Raw genomic sequence first — 17,863 nt, 5'->3', positions numbered from 1 at the left:
TTGAAAAACAACACCACTACTTTTAGCTAGCCATTCTATACATAACTGTGGGGAGCAACTCTCATGAAGGTGTCCATCATTGAAACAAATAGTGACACAAACCACTGGCCAACTGAATGGGCAAATAAATTCAAGAGCCCTAGGAATAGGAGATCTCTCTAATAATTGGGCTTACTTCTAACTCACCCTTGCAATCATCATCAAAGAAAGCGACCCTTGGAAATTATCTGCCATCACAATGATCAATCACCAATCAACTGCCACTATTAGGTAGGTAATCCCAAGAGCCCCTAGAAATAGCTACACCACCCAGGCCAAATCCTGGATAGGATTAGCAAAAAATATGTCAGAAATGTTGTAGATTGTATAAAATTAAGATAAACTCTGCAATTCTTTTACCCTGGTCCCACAAGATGGTTTATGTTCTAATGAAGTTTTAGTATCAACAACTCAAGAAAGGAAAATTACCAAATTCTATTATAAGTTTGTTTTTTTTTTTCTGTCTACTCACACTTGTATTTTGTATTATTTCATGTATAGGAAATAAATTCTCACCTTGTATCTGATTTATAATGCACACTGAGTTAATTTGCTAGTCATCTATTTTGAGGAGTCCCTAGACATGTGTTAACACCTAAGTCTCAAGGAATTTGTTTTTGTTGGTGCCAGGGTGGGGGCTATAACAAACTAAATATTGTTTAAAAAAATTGCCTTCTTGCTAGAGGTCAGGCTCCTCCAGAACTAAACACAGTCCAGACAATTTGTGTGCTTTCACAGAACAATGGCCATTTAATACAGAAGAGAGACAGGTTCTAGTCAACCAAGATGGTGGAATGAGGAAGGAACTCTCTGGAGTCCCCCCAAGTTCTCTTTCCAACACCAGTGAAAACATCCTCAGAACCAGTTTAGGAGCTAAGATGTATCTTACCAACACAACAGGAAAGATCTGTCTTACTGGAGTAGGAGGAGTGCCAGATAAACAAATAGTAGTGGCAGGCCTCACAGCAGGGGGCCTGCAATCCAGCAGCAAAGCCCTACCCCAGTGACAGCCAGCAGTGCTTGGATAAGCCAGCAGTCCCAGACTAGCAGCACAGTGATGACCCAATCCCAAGGCAGGCCACCAGCGAGGTCTCTCCCCCATTGCTAGCCAGTAGTGAGGCACTGCCCCCAGCCCTGACCAATAGCTAGACACAGTTCCTGGAGCTGGTCAGCAGAAATGCTCTGTCTCTAAAGCAAGTCAGAAGCCACATGCTACACCTGGGGCAGGTCAGCAACAGGACCCCACACCAGGGCAGGTCACCAGTACAAGCCCTCTTAAGCTTAAGACAACAGTTATACCCTGAGACTCAATGAAAGCCATCAGCAAGGCCCCAAGCACCAGCAAAAAAAAGCTTGAGATATTACAGGAGCTAAGTCTAACTCTCACATGAAAGTAAAAAGTCACAAAATAGACAGGAAAAAAATGATCAAAAAATAAAAAAAGAACTTGATTGTAGAAAGTTACTGTGTTGACAGGGAGGATCAAGGCACAAACTTAGAAGAGAACAATAGTGTCAAAATGACTACATGTGATGCCTCAATAAAAAAAATGCAAACTAGTTTCAGGCCCAAAAGGAACTCCTGTAAGACCCTAAAAAGGACTTTAAAAGGCAAATTAGAGAAGTAGAAGTAAAATTGAGGAAAGAAAAGAGAGTAATGAAAGAGAATGATGTAAAAAAAAGTCAGTGGTTTTGTAAAAGAAACAAAAAAATGGAAATACAAAAAACAAAAAAAATCTACTGAAGAAATTAACTCTTCAAAAATTGAATTGGTCAAACAGAAAAAAAGGTATAGAAGCTCATTAAAGACAATAATTCTTTAAAAATTAGAATTGGGCAAGTGGAAGCTAATGACTCCATAAGGTAGAGAGATATGATAAAACAAAATTTAAAAATTGAAGAAAATGTGAAATTTCTCATTGGAATAAAAATGACCTGTAAAATAGATTCAGGAAAGATAATTTAAGAATCATTGGACTACCTGAAAGCCATGATCAAAAAAAGAGCCTTAAGCTCAGATTTCAAGAAATTATTGAGGAAAACTACCCTGATATCCTAGAACAAGAGGAGAGTAAAATAAAAATTGAAAGAATTCACTGATCACCTGCTCAAAGAGAACCTAAAATGAAAATTTCCAGGAATATTTTAACCAAATTTCAGAGCTTCCAGGTCAAGAGGAAAATACAACAAGCAGCCAAAAAGAAACAATTCAAATATCGGGGAGCCACAGTCAGGGTAACACAATATTTAACAGTTCTACATTAAATGACTGGAGAGATTGGAGTATGATATTCTGGAAGGCAAAAGCATTAGTATTACAACCAAGAATCACCTACATAGCAGAATTGAGTATAATCTTTCAGGGGGAAAGAAGGATATTTAATAAAGTAGAAGACTTTCAAGCACTCCTAATTAAAAGATCAGAGCTGAATTTTTTTAAAAAAATCTTTAAATACAAGATTCAAGAGAAACATAAAGAAAGAAAAAACATAAAAGAGCCAATAAAGTTAAACTGTTTATATTCTTTAATCTTTAAATATAAAATTCAAGAGAAACATAAAGAGAAAACATAAAAGAGTCAATAAGGTTAAACTGTTTATATTCCTACATAGCAAGATAATATTTCTAACACTTAAGAATTTTTTCACTATAAGAGAAATTAGAAGGAGTATACATAGAAAGAGGGTGTGGATGTGAGATGATTATCATGGGATGATACCCAAAAAAGAAAAATTAAGGGATGAGAAAGAAGATTGCACTGGGAGAATAGGTGAGTGGAGAGATGGAATGAGGTAACTTATCTCTCATAAAAGAGACATGAATGAACTATTACAGTGGGGGAGAAGATGGGAGGATGTGTTATGGGCATCACTTGAACCTTACTCTTATCAGAATTACCTTAAAGAAGGAATAGCATACACACTCAATTGGATATAGAAATCCATCTTACCCTCTAGGGAAGCAAAAAGGGATGGAGATAAGAGAAGGGAACTGGTCACTGACAGAAGGGAGGTTGTGTTGAAGGAAGCATAATCACAAGTAAAACATTTGTGAGGAAAGAGAGGGTAAAAGGTGAGAGAGAGAGAGAGAGAGAGAGAGAGAGAGAGAGAGAGAGAAGGAATGGAGGGAAATACAAAGTTAATTAGTTATTATAACCATGAATATGAATGGGATGAACTCATCAATACAATACAAGCAGAAAGCAGAATGGATGGGAAAAAAAGACTCTTAAAATATATTGTTTATGGAGGCAGAGCCAAGATGGCAGAGTAAAAGCAGTGACTTGCTTGAGCTATCCCCCAAACCCTTCCAAATACCTGTAAAAAATTACTCTAAACAAATTCTAAAGCAACAGAACCCACAAAAAGATGGAGTGAAACAAATTTCCAGCCCAAGACAACCTGGATGGTTTATTGGAAAGGTCTGTCATGCTGGGCTGAGAGAGGAACACAGTTCAGTGTGGGCACTCAGGCAAAACAGGACTCAGCAAAACTGGAGCAGGCCTCAGGGAACTGATTACGGGCAAGTGTGGCAGTTTCCAGACTTTTCAATCCATGAACACCAAAGAGAACTTAGAAGGTCAGTAGGAAAAATTTGTGACCACAGTCAGACAGAAGCTCAGTCCCAGCCCCAGTCCTGGTGCAGCCCTGAAGCTGTGGCTGCTTTCTAAGCTTCTGGCCCGCACACTGAGGCAGAATTGAGTGGCTGATCACAGGGGGATTACAGGGATCCCTTTGCTGGTCCTGAGGTAGGATTCTCTTGCTTTGCCTGTGCTTGGATCTGGTTCACAGTTATGAGTGGTGGTCCTGGCCCAAGGAACACTGGGGAGGCAGAGCTTGTGGCACGGTGGAGAGGGAATTATACTCACAGTTCCAAGGCAGAAAAGAGTGCTTGTGGTCACTGATAGACAAGAGCACAGGCCAGTAAAGGAATAAAGACACCCTTGATCATACCACCTTGGAAGAACTGAAAATTTAGAGGTCCCTAGAAGTATCTCTGAAAACAATTGCACAAAAGCTTGGGTTAGTATATCCTCCACACTGAAAGCAGAGCCTACCTTAACAAAGAATTAAGAAGTCAAGTAATTGGCTGGGAAGACAAATAGAGGGAAAAAAATCAGACATGATAAAGAAGATCAAAACATACAACCAGAAGAAGACAACCAAGTCAAAACTCCTACATCCAAAGCCCCAAGAAAAATATGAATTTTTCTCAGGTCATGGAAGAGCTCAAAAAGAAGTTTGAAAAGCAAGTAAGAGAAGTAGAGGAAAAACTGAGAAGAGAAATCAGAGAGATGCAAGAAAATCATGAAAAAATAGTCAAAAGTTTGCTAAAGGAGACCCAAAAAAATGCTAAAGAAAATAATACCCTAACAAATAGCCTAACCCAAATGGCAAAAGAGGTCCAAAAAGCCAATGAGGAGAAGAATGACTTAAAAAGCAGAATTGACCAAATGGAAAAAAAGGTCCAAAAGCTCACTGAGGAAAATAATTCCTTAAAAATTAAAATGGAGCAAATGGAAACAAATGACTCTATGAGAAATCAAGAAATTTTAAAACAAAACCACAAGAATGAAAAAAAAAATAAAAGATAATGTGAAATATCTCATTGGGAAAACAACTGACCTGGAAAATAGATCTAAGAGAGAGAATTTAAAAATTATTGGGGCTACCTAAAAAGCCATGATCAAGAAAAGAGCCTAGACATCATCTTTCAAGAAATTATCAGGAAAACTGCCCGGATATTCTGGAACCAGAGATCAAAATAGAAATTGAAAGAATCCACAGATCACCTCCTACAAGAGATCCCAAAAGGAAAACTCCTAGGAATATTGTAGCCAAATTCCAGAGTTCCCAGGTCAAGGAGAAAATATTGCAAGCAGCCAGAAACAAGTCAAGTATTATGGAAACACAATCAGAATAGCACAAGATTTAGCAGCTTCTACATTAAGGGATCAGAGGGCTTGGAATTTGATATTCTGGAGGTCAAAGGAGATAGGATTACAACCAAGAATCACCTGTTCAGCAGAATTGAGTGTAACCAATGAGGGGAAAAATTAATATGAAATGGCATAGAGGAATTTAATGCATTCTTGAGAAGCCAGAGCTAAATAGAAAAATTGACTTTCAAATACAATACTCAAGATAAGGAAGAAGAAAGAGAAATCATAAGGGACTTATTAAAGTTGAACTGTTTACATTCCTACAAGGAAAGATGATATTTGTAACTCATGAGTCCTTTCTATATAACCTATGTTGAACTGCTTGCCTTCTTAATGAGAGTGGGTGGAGAGGCAGGAGGGGGGAGAATTTGGAACTTAAAGGTTTAGAAATGAATGTTTGAAATTGTTTCTGCATGCAACTGGGAAATAATATACATAGGCAAAGTGGTATAGAAATTTATCTTATCCTACAGGGAAATAGAAGGGGAAGAGGATAAGAGGAGGGGGAATAATAGAAGGGAGAACAGATTGGGTAAAGGGAGAATCAGAATTCTGGCTGTCATGGGGTGGGAGGGTGAGGGGAGGATGGGGAGAAAATTTGGAACAGAAAATCTTGTGGAAGTGAATGTTGAAAACTAACAATAAATATATAAATAAGTTGAAGAAAAAAAAAAACTTTGATTTCTAAACTCTCTCCCTTCCTCCCTTCCCACACACACTTATTGAAAAGGCAAGCAATTCATTATAGGTCATAAATGTGTAGTCATGCAAAACACCTCCATAATAGTCACCTTGTGAAAGACTAAGTATATTTTCCTCCATTCTATCCTGACCCCCTATTTATTCTATTCTCTCTTTTCACCCTGTCTACCCTCAAAAGTGCTTTGCATCTGACTACCCCTCCCCTAATCTGTCCTCCCTTCTATCTTCTTCCTCTCTCTTACCCCTTTACCCCCTATTTTCCTGTAGAGTAAAATAGATTTCCATACGCAACTGAGTATGCATGTTATTCCTTCCTTAAGTCAAATCTGATGAGAGTAAGATTCACTCATTCCCTCTCACCTTCTCCCTTTTCCCTCCACTGTAAAAGCTTTTTCTTGCTTGTTTTATGTGAGATAATTTACCCCATTCTACCTCTCCCTTTCTCCTTCTTCCAGTACAATCTTCTCTCTCACTCCTTAATTTTATTTTTTAGATATCATCCTTTCATATTCAACTCACCTGTGCCTTCTGTCTATCTGTCTATCTGCCTACCTGTCTATCTATCTATCTATCTATTTATAGGTATATGTACAAGTATATATATGTGTGTGTGTGTGTGTGTGTGTGTGTGTGTGTGTGTGTGTGCATGTTCCCTCCTACTACCTTAATATTGAGAAAGGTTTCATGAGTTACAAATATCATCTTTCAATGTATGAATATAAACAGTTCAACTTTAATAAGCCCCTTATGATTTCTCTTTCCTGTTTACCTTTTCATGCTTCTCTTGAGTCTTGTCAATTTTTCTATTAAGCTCTGGTCTTTTCATCAAAAATGCTTTAAAGTCCCCAATTTCTTTGAATGTCCAGTGCTTCTCCTAAAGGATTATGATCAGTTTTGCTGGGTAAGTGATGTTTGGTTTTAATCCTATCTCCTTTGATCTCCAGAATATCATATTCCAAGCCCTCTGATCTCTTAAGGTAGAAGCTGCTAAATCTTGAGTTATCCTGATTGTGTTTCTACAATACTTGAATTGTTTCTTTCTGGCTGCTTGCAATACTTTCTCCTGGACCTGGGGACTCTAGAATTTGGCTATAATATTCTGAGGATTTTTCATTTTGGAATCTCTTTTAAGAAGTGATCAGTGGATTCTTTCAATTTCTATTTTACTCTCTGGTTCCAGAATATCAGGGTAGTTTTCTTTGATAATTTCTTGGAAGATGATGTCTAGGCTCTTCTTTTGATCATGGTTTTCAGGTAGTCTCAATAATTTTTAAATTGTCTCTCCTGGATCTATTTTTCAGGTCAGTTGCTTTTACAATGAGATATTTCACATTGTCTTCCATGTTTTTATTTTTGTGGTTTTGTTTTAAAATTTCTTGATTTCTCATAGAGTCATTCATTTCCATTTGCTCCAATTTAATTTTTGAAGAATTATTTTCAGGGGGAAGCTAGGTGGCACAGTGGACAGAACACTGGCCCTCAAGTCAGGAAGACCTGAGTTCAAATCCGGACTTGGACCAAACACTTGACACTTACTAGCTGTGTGACCCTGGGCAAGTCACTTAACCCCAATTGCCTAAAAAAAAAATTATTTTCCTCAGTGAGCTTTTGAACCTCTTTTTCCATTTGGTCAATTCTTCTTTTTAAGTCATTCTTCTTCTTATTGGCTTTTTAGACCTCTTTTGCCATTTAGGTTAGGCTATTTTTTTTTGTTTTTTGTTTTTTAGTTTTTTTATTTTTTTATGGTAATTATCATTTATTTTTTTTGTTTTCAACATTTACTTCCACAAGATTTTGAGTCCAAATTTTCACCCCATCTCACCCCTCCTCCAACCCCAAGATGGCATGCATTCTAAATACCCCTTCCCCTAGTCTGCCTTCCCTTCTATCTCTCCCCCACTTCTCTTATCCCCTTCCCCTTCAATTTTCCTGTAGGGCAGGATGGATTTCTATACCCCATTTACTGTATTTCTTATTTCCCAGTTGCATGTGAAAACATCTTTTTTTAACACGTGTTTTTAAAACTTTGGGTTCCAAATTTTCTCCCTTCCTCCCTCCCCACCCACCCTCATTGATAAGGCAAGAAACTAAATATAGGTTATATATGTGCAGTTATGCAAAACACTTCCATAGTAGACATGCTGTGAAAAACTAACTCTATTTCCCTTAATCCTATCCCACCCACCCATTTATTCTATTCTTTCTTTTGACCCTGTCCCTCCTCAGAAGTATTTGCTTCTGATTACTCCCTTTCCCAATCTGCCTTCCTCTCTATCATTCCCCTACTCTCTTGTCCCCTTCCCCCCTTATTTTCCTGTAGGGTAAGACAGATTTCCACACCCAATTGAGTGTGTACATTATTCCCTCCTTAAGTCAAATCCTATGAGAATAAGATTCACTCATTCCCTCTCACCTTCTCCTGTTTCCCCTCCACTGTAAGAGCCTTTTCTTTTCTATTTTTTTGTGAGATAATTTACCCTGTTCTACCTCTCCCTTTCTCCTTTCCCTAGTATAATCCTCTCTCACCCCTTAACTTTATTCTCCAGATATGACCCCTTCATTTTCAACTCATGCTGTGCCATCTATCTATCTATGTATACGTACATATATTTTTCCCCTGCAACTACCCTAATACTGACAAAGGTCTCATGAGTTACCAATATCATCTTTCCATGCAGGAATGTAAACAGTTCAACCTTAATAAGTCTCTTATGATTTTATCTTTCCTGTTTACCTTTTCATGTTCCACTCGAGTCTCATATTTGAAAATCCAATTTTCTATTCAACTCTGGTCTTTTCATCAAGAGTGCTTGAAAGTCCTCTATTTTACTGAATGACCATTTTTTCCCCTTCAAGATTATACTCAGTTTTGCTGGGTAGTGATTCTTGGTTGTAATCTTATCTCCTTTGCTCTCTGGAATATTATATTCTGTGCCCTGCAGTCCCTTAACATAGAAGCAGCTAAATCTTGTGTTATCCTGATTGTGTTTCCACAATACTTAAATTGTTTCTTTCTGTTTGCTTATAATATTTTCTCCTTGACCTGGGAACTCTGGAATTTGGCTACAATATTCCTAGGAGTTTTCCTTTGGGGATCTCTTTCAGGAGGAGATAGGTGGATTTTTCAATTTATATTTTGTCTTCTGGTTCTAAAATATCAGGACAGTTTTCCTTGATAATTTCTTGAAAGACGATATCTAAGCTCTTTTTTTGATCATGACTTTCAGATAGTCCAATTATTTTTAAATTCTCTCTCCTGGATCGATTTTCCAGGTCAGTTGTTTTTCCAATGAGATATTTCACATTGTTTTCTAATTTTTCATTCTTTTGGATTTGTTTTACAGTGTCTTGATTTCTCATAAAGTCACTAGCTTCCAATTGCTCTATTCTAATTTTTAAGGAAGTATTTTCTTCAGTAATCTTTTGGACTTCCTTTTCCATTTGGCCAATTTTGCTTTTTAGGGCACTCTTTTCCTCGTTGGCTTTTTGGACCTCTTTTGACATTTGGGTTAAGCTATTTTTTAAGGTGTTATTTTCTTCAGTATTTTTTTGGGTCTCCTTTAGCAAGCTGTTGACTTGTTTTTCATGATTTTCTTGCATCACTCTCAGTTTTTCCTCTACTTCTCTTACTTGCTTTTCAAAATCCCTTTTGAGCTCTTCCAAGGCCTGGGACTGATTCATATTTTTCTTGGAGGCTTTGGATGTAGGACCTTTGACTTTGTTGTCTTCTTCTTGTTGTATGTTTTGATCTTCTTTGTCACCAAAGTAAGATAATATAGTCTGACTCTTTGTGTGCTGCTTACTCATAATCCCAGCCAATTATTTGAGTTTTAAACTCTTTGTAAAGGTAAAAGTCTGTTTCCAATGTGAAGAGTGTACTGTCCCAAGCTTCGGGGGTTTGTACAGCTGTTTTCAGAGGTACTTCTAGGAACCTGTAAATTTTCAGTTCTTCCAAGGTGCTATGAGAAGGGGCGAGGTGTTTGCTCTCCACAGCCACAACACGCTTCACCACACCAGCGCTCCTCCTCGCCCCAGGACCACCCCTCAGAACTGTGACCCAGATCCAAGCACAGTAAAGCAAGAGATTCCTGCCTCAGCACTGGCAAAGAGATCCTTGCAATCCCCCTCTGTTCAGCCACTGAATTCCCCCTCAGTCTGTGGGCCAGAAGCTCAGGAAACAGTCACTGCCTCAGAGGCCATGCTCAGGACTTGTGGCTGAGACCTAGCTCCTCTCCCACCGCAGTCACAGACTTTTCCCCCTGACCTTCTACATTGTCTTTGGCATTCATGGGTTGAGAAGTCTGGAAACTGTCACACCAGCGATTCAGCCCTCTGAGGCATGCTCCAGCGTCTCTGTGGCCTGCACACCCACACCAAACTGAGCTCCTCTCCCCACCCGGCTCGATATACCTTTCTGATCAATCATCCAGGCTGTCTTTGGATGGAAATTTGTTTCACTCTGTATTTTTGTGGGTTCTGCTGCTTTAGAATTTGTTTAGAGACATTTTTTAAGGTATTTAGAGGGCTTTGGGAGAGAGCTCAAGACAGTCACTGCTTTCCCTCTGCCATCTTAGCTCCGCCCCCTAGGCTATTTTTTAAGGTGTTATTTTCCTCAGTATTTTTGGGAGATCTCCTTTAGCAAACTTTTGAGTATTTTTTCATGATTTTCTTTCGTCATTCTCGTTTCTCTTCCCAATTTTTCTTCTACTTCTCTTACTTGATTTTAAAAATTACTTTTGAGCTCTTTCATGGCCTGAGACCATTCAATTCATGTTTTGGTTTTTTTGTTTTTCTTGGAGGCTTTGGATGTAGGAGCTTTGACTTGGTTGTCTTCTTCTGGCTGTATGTTTTAATCTTCTTTGTCACCAAAGTAAGATTCTTTAGTCTGAATTTTTTTCTCCTCTCTGGTTGCTCATGTTCCCAGTCAATTATTTGACTTTTTAATTCTTTGTTAAAATAGAGCTCTGCTTCCAATGTGGAGAGTGCACTATCCCAAACTTCAGTGGTTTTGTGCAGCTATTTTCAGAGATACTTCTAGGGAACTGTAAATTTTCAGTTCTTCCAGGGTGGTATGATCAAAGGAGATACCTTTCCTGGCTCTGGTCTATCAGTGACCACAAGAACTCTTTTCTGCCTTGGAACTATGAGTATGATTCCCTCTCCAGCACTCCACAATCTCCACCTCCCCAGTGCTCCTTCCCCAGGGCCACCACTCAGGACTGTGACCCAGGTCCAAGCATCAGCAAAGCAACAGAATCCTGCCTCAGAACCAGCAAGGAGATTCCTGCAATCCTATTCTGATTAGCCACTTGATTCCCCCCACAATCTCTAAGCCAAGAGCTCCGGAAGCAGCCATCCTGGTGCTGTGCTAGGGCAAGCCCTGGACTGTGCTTCTCTCTCACCCAGGTATGACAGATCTTTTCCACTGACTTTCTAAGCTGTCTTTGGCATTTGTGGGTTGACAAGTCTGGAAACCACCACAGTCAGTGATTCAGTCTTCTGAGGTCTGCTCTGGGTTTGCTGTGGCCCAACTTTGCTTGCATGGTCCATGCTGAACTGTGCCCATCAATTCGAGAATGGCTGAACAAGTTGTGGTATATGAATGTAATGGGATACTATTGTACTATAAGAAATAATGAGCAAGTGAACTTCAGAAAAACCTGGAAAGACTTGTATTGACTGATGCTGAGTGAAGTGAGGAGAACCAGGAGAATTTTGTACACATCAATAGCCACATTGTACAATGACTGACTTTGATAGACTTAGCTCTTCTCAGCAATGCAAGGATCTAAGATATTTCCAAAAGTCTCATGATAGAAAATGTTATTCACATTCAAAGAAAGAACTATGGAGTTTGAATGCAGATCAAACCATACTATTTGCTCTTTTTTTTCTTCTGTTTTGTTTCATTTTTTCTTTCTTGTGGTTCGTCCTGTTCATTCTAATTCTTCTTTACAACATAACTAATGTGAAAATATGTTTAATAGGAATGTATATGCAGAAACTATATCAGATTGCACACCATCTTGGGGAGGGAGGTGGGGAGGGAGGTGGAGAAAATTTAAAACTGAAAAGTTTTTGGAAGTGATTGTTAAAAACTAAAAATAAATTAATTAATTTTAAAAATTATAAGGAAGAAAAAAGGTCAAGAATATCAAGGGAATCAATTTTTTTTAAATGTGAAGGAAAGTGGTCTAGCCATATCAGACCTCAAACTTCATCATAAAGCGTAATTATTGAAACAATCTGGTACTGACTAAGAAATGGAGTGGTGGATCAGTGGAAGAGATTTTGTACACAAAATATAGTAGTAAATGAGCATATTACTCTAGTATATGATTAACCCAAAGATCCAAGTTTGGGGATAAAAACTCATTATTTGATAAAAACTGCTGGGAAAACTGAAAAACAGTGTGGCAGAAACTAGGATAGACCAACATCTCACACTATTTACCAAGATAAAATCTAAATGGGTATACAATTTGCAGATGAGGGGTGACAACATAAGCAAATTAGGAGAGCATGGGATAGTTTACCTGTCAAATCTATGGATAAGGAAAGAATTCATGGACAAATAAGAGAGAGCATTATGAAATGTAAAAATAGATAATTTTGATTATATTAATTTAAACTTTTTTACCCAAACAAAACTAATACATCCAAAATTAGGAAGAAAGTGGAAAACGGGGGGGGCGTGGATTTGCAGCAAGTATCTCTGAAAAAGGCCTCATTTCTCAAATATATAGATAACTGAGTCAAGTTAAAAAGAATACAAGTCATTTCCCAATTGATAAATGATCAAAGGATATGAACAGGCTCGGTTAACTGGTTGTTGTCCTTTGTTTTTGAAGAGGACCAAAAAGACGTCACTATGTCAGTATCAAGTTACAGCATGTCCAAATGTGGTTGATCAGACCAATACAAGTTTGGAATACTCTACCACAAATTGGACACAAATAGGCCATGTGAACATTTAGGGTGGGTTCTCTAAATTTGTGTATTTGGCATTCCTTTTGAGCTGTTCAATTCTGCTTTGCTGATAGAGCACAGCATCTTCTCTGAAGAGGGCCCACCATGCTAGGTGTTCCTGTGCCAGTATTTCCTATATCATAGAGTTAATTACAAAGGTCCTACAAAGGTCTCTTCAGAGAGACCTTCAGAGTGTCCTTGTATCACTTCTTCTAACCACTATGTAAGTGCTTGCCTTGTGTGAGTGCTCCATAAAAGTCTTTTAAGCAAGCATACATTTGACATTTGAACAACATGGCCAACCCATCAGAGTTGTAATCTCTGCAGTAGAGTTTGAATGCTTGGGAGTTTAGTTTAAGAAAGGACCTCAGTGTCTGGTATTGTATCCTGCCAGGTGATCTTCAGAATCTTCCTACGACAATCCAAATGGAAGTGATTCAGTTTCCTGGCATGCACTGGTATACTGTCCAAGTTTCACAGGCATACAGCAATGAGGTCAGCACAAAGGCTGTGTAACAGACTTTCAATTTGGTAGTCCACCTGTTTTCCTTTGGACCCTCCTAAAGATTGAGCTAGCTTTGGCAATTATCAATGTGTACATCCATGGAATGTATACTGTCAAGGTAAGTGAACCTATTCACAGTATTCAAAACTTCTCCATTTGCTGTAACATGGTTCTATGGATAGATACTGTGGTGCTGGCTGATTGGGCATCTGTATTTTCTTGATGTTGTTGGGCCAATATTAGTACAAGCAGTTGAAAATTGATCCATACTTTGTTGCATCTTAGCTTCAGAGACTGCACTGAGTGCACATCCATCTGGAAACAAAAAATCATGCACCAACTCTCCCTCCACTTTAGTCTTGGCTTGTAGCCTTTTCAAGTCAAATAAATTACCATCAATGCAGTTGACCTCGATGCCATGTTTGTCCTTGATGTCATCTGACAACATAACTGAAAATATCATCCTAAAATGCATGGAAACAAGCACAAAGCCTTCGTTTACTCCATTGTTGATTGGAAAAGCACAAGAGCATTGTCCATTATTCAGAACCTGAACAAGCATGCCATCAAGAAATTGATGTACAATAATGATAAATTTCTTCAGGCAACCAGATTTTCACATCATTTTCCAAAAGTCCTCATGACTGACAGTATCAAAGGCCTTGATAAGATCTATCAACATTGAAGAGATATCTGTTTTGCTCCTAGCATTTCTCCTGGAGTTGTCACTCAGCAAATACCATATAGACCATTCCATGGTCCTTTCCAAAGCCACACTGGTTCTCAGGTAGATGACCATCTTCCAGGTGAAGGATAAGCCTATTAAGGAGGATTCTGGCAAGAATCTTGCCGGCAATTACTAAGAGAGAGATAACATTGTGATTGTTATAGGATAAGCTACATTATTTACCTTTATAGAGATGGATAATGGAAGTGTCCTTGAACTCCTGAGGGATAATCCCCTCTTGATACATAACCCAGATAATTTCATTCAGCTTTTGTATGAGCAATACTCTACCAGCAAACACACACACACCTTGTAAATATCAGCTGGAATAGAATCAGCACCAGGTGCTTTGCCACATGAAAGGAACCTAATTGTATTCAAAACCTTTACTTCAGTTGGAACTTTAGCTAGGGAGGGACTGACTACTTTATTTTAAATTAATTTATAACTTACCCTGGTAAACCATTTTCAACATTCATTTCCATAAGCTTTTGAGTTTTAAATTTTCTCCTCCTCCCTACCCTACCCCCTCTCCAAGACAGTAAGCAATCTGATATAGGCTCTACATATACATTCATATTAAACATATTTTCATATTAGTCATGTTGTAAAGATTTAGAACCAATGGGAGGAACCATGAGAAAAAAGAAACAAAACAAAAGAATAATAAAAAAGAGAGCAAATAGTATGCTTCCATCTTCATTCAGATTCCAAAATTCTTTTTCTGGATGTGAATAGAATTTACCCTCATAGAGTTGTCTTAGATCCTTGATTGCTGAGAAGAACTAAGTCTATCAAAGTCAGTCATATCACAACATGGCTGTTACTGTGTACAACGTTCTCCTGGTTCTGCTCAGTTCATTCAGCATAAGTTCATATGTCTTTCCAGGTTTTTCTGAAGTCCACCTGCTCATCATTTGTTATAGCACAATAGTATTCCATTACATTCAGATATCACAACTTGTTCAGTTATTCCCCAACTGATGGGCATCCCTTCAATTTCTAATTCTTGGTCACCACAAAAAGAGCTGCTATAAATATTTTTTGTACATGTGGGTCCTTTCCCCATTTTTATGATATCTTTGGGGTACAGCCCTAGAAGTGATATTGCTAGGTTAAAGAGTATGCACATCCTGCCTGTTTCTTCTTACAATGACATAGTCTATTAAATTTTTAGCCAATTTTTGCTGGGATAGTATATCCATGAAGTTTTTTTGTGTTTAGGTAAATAGAAGAGAGTGTTGGTGATGAGCAGGTCATGAGTTGCACACATCTTCAGCAATAACTGACCATTGTTGTTGCTGTTTCCAATTCCATTTCCACCAAATATTCCCTGACACATCTGGTAGTATGAGCCTTCTCCAACATTAAAGTCACCCAGAATCATAAGCTTGTCCTCTTTTGACACATTGATGATGAGGGTCTCCAGGTCTTCATAATGTTTTTCTGTGACCTCATCAGGGTTTGTCATGGCAGGAGCATAGGCACCAATGATGGTGGCATACTGCTTTCTTGCAAGTGGCAATTGCATTGTCATGAGCTTGTCATCCACTCCTTTTGGTAGGCATACAAACTTATTGACTGGATTAGTTTTGATTGCAAAACTTACACTCACTTCACAGTGGCACTCCCCTTTACTATGGCTACTCCAGAAATATGCATATGCAGCTCCAACTTTGGTAAGCCATCCTTCTTTTGACAGCCTTGTTTCTCTCAGGGCTGCTATTTGGATCAGTTCTGCTGAGTTTTCTTACCACAAGAGCTGTTCGTCTGTCAGATCTACTGGATTTTGTGTTTATAAGCATGCACACATTTCATATAATGATGGTGAGTGGAATCATCTTTGCAGAGTGTGTGTGTGTGTGGGGGGGTGGGTGGGGGGGTGGGTGGGTGTAGGTGTTGACCACAGGGTAGGATTTAACCCTGCCACGGTAAACAGGTCAGAATTGGGTTAGCAGATAATTTTCAGGGCTTCTTTTCTAGCCCCTTCCTCATACCAGGTGGTGAACACTGTGATCCTTAAAAGGCTGCTCAGATGGCCAGGAGGCTGCCAAATCCCACTGTTCCCAAAGAGAAGATGACCCTATGGCCTAGGCCACCTGTGTGTAGAGTTGTGACTACAGCTCCCATTGTATCCACACCTGCTGCCTCATCACTTGTCTATGGGCACAGGACTTTGAGATAGGTAAAAATGGTAAAATGGTATGGGTGATGTTTTTTTTTTTTGCTTAGTGCATAAATTGAATTTAAGTGAGGCAGAGTTGCACAAAGTGTTCAGCCTCACTCTTTCTTCCAGAGTCATCACAGTCCAATGGCAGGATAGAGTCAAGATGACTGGTGATGGCTCAAGAGGCAGTGGATGGCCTCAGTGTCTTTGAAATCTAACCAAGCTCCAAGTGCTCCATAGTGCCTGCTTTAGCTGCCTTCTTGGTTGTTGCAACAAATTATTTTCATCTGCCCATTCCACCAGTGGAAGTCTTCACATGCTTGGAGTAGATAACCACCTAACTCACCAAAGGGTTTGAGACTCCTCAGTTACCCTCAACCTGGTTTAGCCCATCTGCCAAAATGGTTTACCAGGGTATGGCTACTGTGCATGCTACAGCTTCTTAGAGCCACAGGTGAAAGTTAGATGAATCAGGTAGACACCAAAGGTGGTAAGTAGCCTTGAAAAGGGCTCAAAAGTCCCCACACAAGAGGTACTAGTCTTCTCTGAATACACCCTAGACCCCTGGGCAATTTTCAGACAAAGAAATCAAAGCTATATATAGGCATTCAAAAAAATGTTCTAAATCACTATTTTTTTAGAGAAATGAAAATTAAAACAACTCTGAGATACCTCCTCACATCTATCAAATTGGATATTATGACAAAAAAAAGGAAAATGATAAATAAAAATGATAAAAAAAAGAAGATATGGGAAAACTGGGACACAAAAGCACTGTTGGTAGAGCTGTAAACTGATCCAACCATTTTGTAGAGCAATTTGGAACTATGCCCAAAGGACAATAAAACTGTGCATACTCTTTGATTCAGTAATAAAACTAGTAGGTATGCATCCTAGACATTAAAAAAAAGAGAGAGAGAAAGAAAAGCTACTTGTTCAAAAATATGTATAGCAGCTCTTTTTGGGGTGACTAAGAAATGGAAATTGAGGGGATTCTTGTTAATTGGAGAATGGTTAAACAAGTTGTGGTATATGATTGTAATGGAATACTATTGTGCTATAAGAAATAATCAGGGGGGCGGAGTCAAGATGGCAGAGTGAAAGCAGTGACTTGCTTGAGCGCTCCCCCAAATCCCTCCAAATACCTATAAAAAATGGTTCTAGACAAATTCTAAAGCAGCAGAACCCACAAAAAGACAGAGTGAAACAAATTTCCAGGCCAAGATAATATGAATGGTTGATCAGAAAGGTATATCGTGCCAGGAGGGTAGAGGAGCACAGTTCCGCATGGGTGTGCAGGCCACAGCGACCCTAGAGCAGGCCTCAGAGGACTGAATCGAGGGCAGTTGTGGCAGTTTCCAGACTTCTCAACCCGCAAATGCCAAAGACAACTTAGGTCAGTGGGAAAAGTCTGTGACTGCAATGAAAGAGAGAAGCATGGGGCCCCAGCCCTTTTCCCCTAGCGTAGCCCCAGGGCAGCAGCTGCTTCCAGAGCTTCTTGCCCACAGACTGAGGAGGAATCAAGTGGCTGATCAGAGGAGGATTGCAGGGATGTCTCTGCTGGTGTAGGATTCTCTTGCTTTGCCTGTGCTTGGATCTGGGTCACAGTTCTGTGTGGCGGTCCTGGGGTGAAGAAGAGCACTGGCATGGTGGAGCTTGTAGTGGCTGTAGAGAGAGAATCTTCCTCACAGTTCCAAGACAGAAAAGAGTGCTCATAGATCAGAGCACAGGCCAGGAAAGGAGTAAACACCTCGCCCTTGATCATAGCACCTTGGAAGAACTGAAAATTTACAGGTCTCTAGAAATATCTCTG

This window comes from Vombatus ursinus, unplaced genomic scaffold (assembly GCF_900497805.2).
Source record: "Vombatus ursinus unplaced genomic scaffold, bare-nosed wombat genome assembly UNPS02009573.1, whole genome shotgun sequence".
Classification (NCBI taxonomy): Eukaryota; Metazoa; Chordata; class Mammalia; order Diprotodontia; family Vombatidae; genus Vombatus; species Vombatus ursinus.
Note: the sequence above shows the minus strand (reverse complement) of the source record.